The sequence below is a fragment of the Pinus tabuliformis genome, chromosome J (assembly GCF_031772625.1).
Source record: "Pinus tabuliformis cultivar Carrire ecotype Pingquan chromosome J, CPIR1, whole genome shotgun sequence".
Lineage (NCBI taxonomy): Eukaryota > Viridiplantae > Streptophyta > Pinopsida > Pinales > Pinaceae > Pinus > Pinus tabuliformis.
The window spans coordinates 676609174-676616013 of NC_142295.1; positions in this window are offsets into that span (position 1 = coordinate 676609174).

Here is a 6840-nt window from a genome sequence, read left to right on the forward strand (position 1 = left end):
GGTTAATGGGGCATATCGCATCCGATCCATCGGATCGGACGTCGGGCATGTATTGTTAGCGATGAGAGCAGACCTGATATATTATTAGTGTGGATGCATTATGTTAAAAGACCACATTTGTGGTGTTGGGACCATTTTCATAGTTTTTCCCGCTTAAGCCTATTCTTAAGAGATTGGTCAAAACAGCTGCGCCTCAGGTTTTCGGATCCTCTGGTTTCGATTCATGGTATTATCAAAAGCATGATTATATAAAGAAAAAGGGGATCCGGTGGCAAATGATCGATTATGAATTGAAGATCTTAAGGAAACTGTGCAGCCGCAGACACGCAAAAGGCAGAAGTCTCTTCAGGTGTGGAGAATCGCTATTTAGGAGGTGATGTGGGAGCGGTCACCCACAGGTTCTTTTTAACAAAGCTGCAATCATTTCTTATATATGCTCTAGCCACTTCTGCTGTTTACTAAAGGGTTCTAAGTGCGCAATATTAAGTTTTTTCTTGTTTAGCCTTTGGGTGTGCAACAGTATGTAAATCCTCTGTTTGGGTCTTGATATCAGCCTCTGTTGTCTATATCGAGTGATAACTATCATGTATATGGATCTGGTGCTTGGGTTGGCCCTTGAGTGATTCTGATAGATCTGCTGTTTGGGTAATTTTGAAGATTTGTTTGTACTTGATGACCATTTTATCTTCTTGGATCCAGTTTGAAAATTAATGAAACGTGGTCCTTGAACGAAGTAGGGGGTTGTAGCTCCCTTCCAGGAGAGACTGGAGAACGAGAGAGAGTTGTAGCTCTCTGCAGGTTGCAGCCTGTGTATTGGTAAAGGACTGCACCAGTACAAAATCATTGTAAAAGAAATTCTATTTGAAAGAAGATAGAGAGATATTGCAGCAGGTGGTTTTCACCCACATTGGGTTTCCACCTTATATCTGGTGTTCCTTTGTGTGACTATCTGTTTTTACTGTTCTTGATTCATTATTATATGGTTCTGATATACAAGTTAATTATCAATATCAGAAGAACACTTTAAAGCATAAGTCTGGATGGTTTATTGAAAAGAAATTAATAATACTGATTCACCCCTCCCCCTCTCAGTATTATTTCCAACAATTGGTATTAGAGCGGGTCCTTCAGAGAATCTTGATCGCTTGAAGGAAGATCGTTCATTATGAGCAACTACGAGAGGGAAGCATCAATCAGGCCACCGATTTTTGATGGGACAAACTTCAATTATTGGAAGGTAAGAGTTACTGCCTATCTTCAATCTCTTGGTACAAAATTTTGGGATATCATAGAGACAGGCTACACTTTTCCTTCAGCTACTCCTACAGATCCGGCCAAGAAAAAGAAATATGAAACAAATGCTAAAGCAGTCAATACTCTGTTGGGATGCTTATCTCAATCAGAATTCATAAAGGTTATGCAATATAAATCCGCAAAAGAAATATGGGACAAGATTGTCTTGAGCTACGAAGGAGATGAATAGGTAAAGCGTGCTAAACTTCAAACCCTCAGGATTCAGTATGAGAATCTCAGAATTTATAATGATGAAAGTGTGGCTAACTATTTCCTTAGGGTAGATGAGATTGTTAACTGCATGAAAAACTTGGGTGAAGAAATAAAAGAGGCTATTGTGGTTGAAAAAGTTCTAAGATCCTTGTCCACCAAGTTTGAATCTAAAGTGTCCGCCATAGAAGAAAATGAGAATCTACGAACTCTCACCATGTCACAGCTGCATGGAATTCTAATTGCTTATGAAATGAGAAAAGGAGGTCCTTCAGATAGGAGAGAAGCTACCTTCAAGGCTTCAGGCAAAGGAGAGTACCTTGAATCAAGTCATGTGTCAGAAGAAGAAGAAGAATCAAATTTTGTCAGAAATCTTCAACGAGGTACTGGCAGATTCAGAGGTAAGTTACCCTTCAAATGTTTTGCTTGTGGAAGAGTAGGTCACTATGCTGCCAAATGTCCTCATAAGGATAAGATTGACAAGGGAAAGGAACCTGTTAGATGGAACAAGAAACAGAATGCAAATAAGAAGAGCTATTACACCCATGAAGACAATGATGGTCTATCAAATAGCGATGAAGATGAACAAGGTAATCCCTATAAAATTTTAATGGCTTTTGAAGATGATGATTACATGGATGCTCTAGATATAGGTAGCTATTATGAGGAGATGTCTAGACTCAAGACATGCTTAGAAGAAAAGAATGTGATCATTGAGACTCTGCAAATCCAACTTGATGAAAAGGAACAATCTCTTCAAAAGTTAGAATGTGAAATTGTTGGGCTTCGAAAAGAAATTGAGAAAACAAAGGCTCTCAATCTTAAATTTGTTAAAGGATCTGAAACTCTGGATGAGATCATCAATGTACAATGCTCTCCTCTAATTAAGACAGGTCTGGGGTATAATGGAGAAACATCTCAAGCATCCACCTCGAAGAGTTATCTCGATGCTGCAAGAAGATATGAGCAAAAGCCAAACAGAGATCACCAGGTAAAACAGGGACAAATTTCATCAAGAATAAACAAAGACTACCAGACAAATCAGGGACAATTCACCTTAAGGATGAACAAAAGCTACAATCAGCCAAGATCCTCTCAATTTACCTCAAGAATGGATGAAAATAGAAATCACAATCATATGCCTGGTAAATTTGATAATCACAGAAGTTTCTTCAATGGCCAATGTTTCTCTTGCCATAACTTCGGTCACAAAGCAACTCAATGTGTTGCCTACAAAACAATCATGACTAGAGAAGCTCAAAAGCAAAGAAGTATGACTGGGATTACAAAAAGGACCTATAACAACTTCTCGGCTCTTGAAAATGAAATTGAATGCTCTATCTGTAATAACTTTGGTCATGAAGACTCTGAATGCAGGAGTAGGTTTCTGCAAACAAAGGAACAAGATTCAAGCACCAGAACATGGAGAATAAAGGAACCTCGACCAGAAAGATGTGGGATAACATTTTATGCAGAAGGACAGGAAAATCAATGGTACATCGACAGCGGATGTTTGAAGCATATGACAGGTGATAAAGAAAAACTTGAATCATACACTGCTTTAGAAAAAGGAAAGAAAGTTTCATTTGGGAATGATACTCCTGCTGCCATAAAAGGAAAAGGTATTGCTCAATTGAAAGAAAAGGTCAAAGCAGGAAATGTTTTGTACGTTGATGGATTGAAACATAATCTTCTAAGTGTCAGTCAGATGTGCGATCAAGGAACCAAGGTAATATTTAGATCAAATGGATGTCGTGTTCGTGATCTTGATACAGGTGAAACAGTGATCAAAGGCAAAAGAACTCCAAACAATCTATACATATTTGAAGAAGGACAACAACAATGCTATATGAGCAAGGATGATGAGCACTGGTTATGGCACCGGAGGTTGGGGCATCTAATTTTTTCACAAATAAGGAAAGCATGCAAGTATCAGGCAGTTCGTGATCTTCCAGATATCAAAATTCCAGAGAATACATTATGCAAATCATGTCAGTTTGGTAAACAAACCAGGACTAACTTCCCTGAGAAGGAAGGATCAGCTAGCAAACCTCTCGAACTTATTCATACAGATGTATGTGGTCCATTTAGGACAAGGACACCTCGAGGAGAGGAATACCTTATATTATTCATTGACAACTTCTCTAGGTTTGTTTGGTTAGGACTTATGAAACACAAAGACGAAGCATTTGAAAAATTCAAATCCTTCAAAGCCTTGGTCGAAAATGAATCAGATCACAAAATTAAGTGTCTCAGGTCTGACAGAGGTGGGGAATTTACCTCAAATTAATTTTTCGATTTCTGTGAAGAGCATGGAATAAAAAGGGAATTCTCTACAGCAAGGACTCCTCAGCAAAATGGAGTGGTGGAAAGGATGAACAGAACAGTCCAAAAAATGGCTCGTGCCATGCTTGATGAATCTGGAACTCCCGCAACCTTCTGGGCTGAAGCTGCATATGCCGTGGTTGTTATTCTCAACAAAACAAATGTCCGAGTGAACAACACTCAAACTCCTCATGAGCTCTGGTATGGTAAGACTCCTTCGGTAAAGCATTTTAAAATTTTTGGAAGCAAATGCTATATTAAGAATACTGATGAACAGCTTGGAAAACTTGAGCCTAGAGCAGATGAAGGCATTCTCCTTGGTTATTCGCCTTATAGTAAAGCATATAAGTGTTACAATAAAAGACTTGGAAGAATTGTTGACAGCATTGATGTAGTGGTTGATGAAAAAGGATACATTCCTAGGCAAGTAATCGAAGAAGATGAAGACTACCCTCAAAGACAGAATGATGAAGAAGAAGAACCTCAAGAAGCACCAAAGGAATAGATAAGGATAGAAGAAAAGACTCCATCCAGGTATGTACAGAAGAATCATCCAGAATCTCAGATTTTGGGACAAAAAGAGGCAGGCGTACAAACTAGAAGAACAACTGCAGAAGCTTCAAGCTATTTGGCATTACTCTCCTCCACTGAACCACAAAATGTAAGAGAGGCATGCAAGGATGAATGTTGGGTCAAGGCAATGGATGAAGAACTTGAACAGATCGAAAAGAACAACACTTGGGAGTTGGTTCCTAGACCAAAGGATAAGAATGTCATAGGAACAAAATGGATCTTCAAAAATAAGTTGAACGAAAATGGGGAGGTAATTAGAAACAAGGCAAGACTGGTGTGTAAAGGGTATGCCCAACAAGAAGGAATAGATTTTGAAGAAACATTTGCTCCTGTTGCAAGACTTGAGGCCATTCGAATGTTCCTTGCTCTCTCAAGCTTTCAAAAGTTCAAAGTATTTCAAATGGATGTGAAATCAGCTTTTCTGAATGGAGACTTAGAAGAAGAAGTATACATTGAGCAGCTAGATGGTTTCACTCTTGGGAATGATCCAAATCTTGTATGCAGATTAAAAAAGGCTCTCTATGGTCTTAAACAGGCTCCAAGGGCTTGGTACTACCGTTTGGACAAATATCTTCATCAACAAGGTTTTTCAAAAGGATCAGCAGATAGCAATCTTTATATAAAAATCGAAAATGACAAGTTGCTAATACTTCTTGTGTATGTAGATGATATTATCTTTGGCAGCAATGAAGAAGCTATGAGTCAAAACTTTGCCTTGGTAATGCAGAAAGAATTCGAAATGTCCCTACTAGGCGAACTGACATACTTTCTTGGATTGCAAATCCAACAAAATAAAGACGGTATCTTCTTGTCACAAACCAAGTACCTCAAGCAGATTTTGAAGAAGTATGGCATGGAAGATTCAAAGCCAGTATGTACCCCCATGGTTACAGGATGCAGTCTTAGTGCGAATGATGAATCAGCTGCAGTTCATCAACCAACATACAGATCTATGATTGGAAGTCTTATTTATTTGACAGGTACCCGACCAGACATCATGCATGCAGTTGGAATAATTAGAAGATTTCAGGCAAATCCAAAGGAAACTCATCTTCAGGCAGTAAAGAGAATCTTCAAATATCTTCAAGGAACTCAAAACTATGGTTTATGGTATCCTAGAGACAAGGATCTCACACTTCATGCTTACACAGATGCAGATTGGGCTGGAAGTGTGGATGACAGGAAAAGCACAAGTGGTGGTGCTTTTTTTATGGGTTCCAGATTAGTATCATGGTTTAGCAAGAAACAAAGTTCAATTGCCTTATCTACATCTGAAGCAGAATATGTAGCTGCTGCATCTTGTTGCACCCAACTTCTTTGGATGATGCAGACCTTACAGGATTTCCAAATCACTTGTACTCCACCTATCTCCATCTTATGTGATAATACAAGTGCAATCAACATTTCAAAGAACCCAGTCATGCATTCAAAAACCAAGCACATACCGATCAAGTATCATTTTCTCAGGGAACAAGTGCTTGAACAAAAGGTTAAGTTGGAATATGTTTCTTCTAAGGAACAAGTGGCTGATATATTTACCAAACCATTGCCCAGGGAGACTTTTGAATACCTCAGGCAAAAGTTGGGGGTTGTCGACGCATCATCCTGTTGTTAATTCTCAGATTGATGCTTGTACGCAAGGTTCGTATGGGGTATACGCGTACAAGGCTCAGGGGGAGCATATCTAATCCATTGTTGGCATTATAGTATTGCACCATATTTGATCTCAGTAGGAGCAAACAGGGCGGATGGCGGTCCTCGGTAAGTTCTTGATTAAAGGTGCCGAGTTCGATCAATGGAACGAGCAGAAGGGAAAACAGGGCGGTCTCTGTATTATAAGTAGCCAGTAGCTGTGGAGTGGAATGGTTACTCGAAAAATCTGAAGTTGATATCGCTTTCAGCATCCGGTTCATAATCAGGCGGAACAGGTCATCAGGGGGAGAAATCAGGAGGAGCAAGCTCTCAGGGGGAGAAATAGTCAGGAGATGCAGATATCCGCCCTTTTCCCTTGATGTCAAAGGGGGAGAGTGCTTTTTGTGCTTTTTGGTCGGTGTTGTTGCCATCAAGTCCAAAGGGGGAGATTGTTGGCATTATGGCATTATGGACATGTGTTGAACTTGATGGCAACCCTCTCACAGACAGACATTTCTCTTGATGGGGACAAGAAGAGCCAAAACGAGAGAAGAGGGGCCATTTACATATGCTTATTGGAACCTTTGAGCCATTGGGAGCTTATCGGAGCAATAGAGGCTCTTTCTCATATATAAAGAGCTTATCGGGAGCGATCAGGCCTCATATGCATGTATTAGTGTTATCGGGAGGTGTTTGGGCACTTAAAACCCATATATGTATGCATTATCACTATTGGGAGCTATCGGGCTTATTAAAACCCATATATGCATGCATTTATATTGTCGGGAGTTGGTTGGGTGCGTAAAA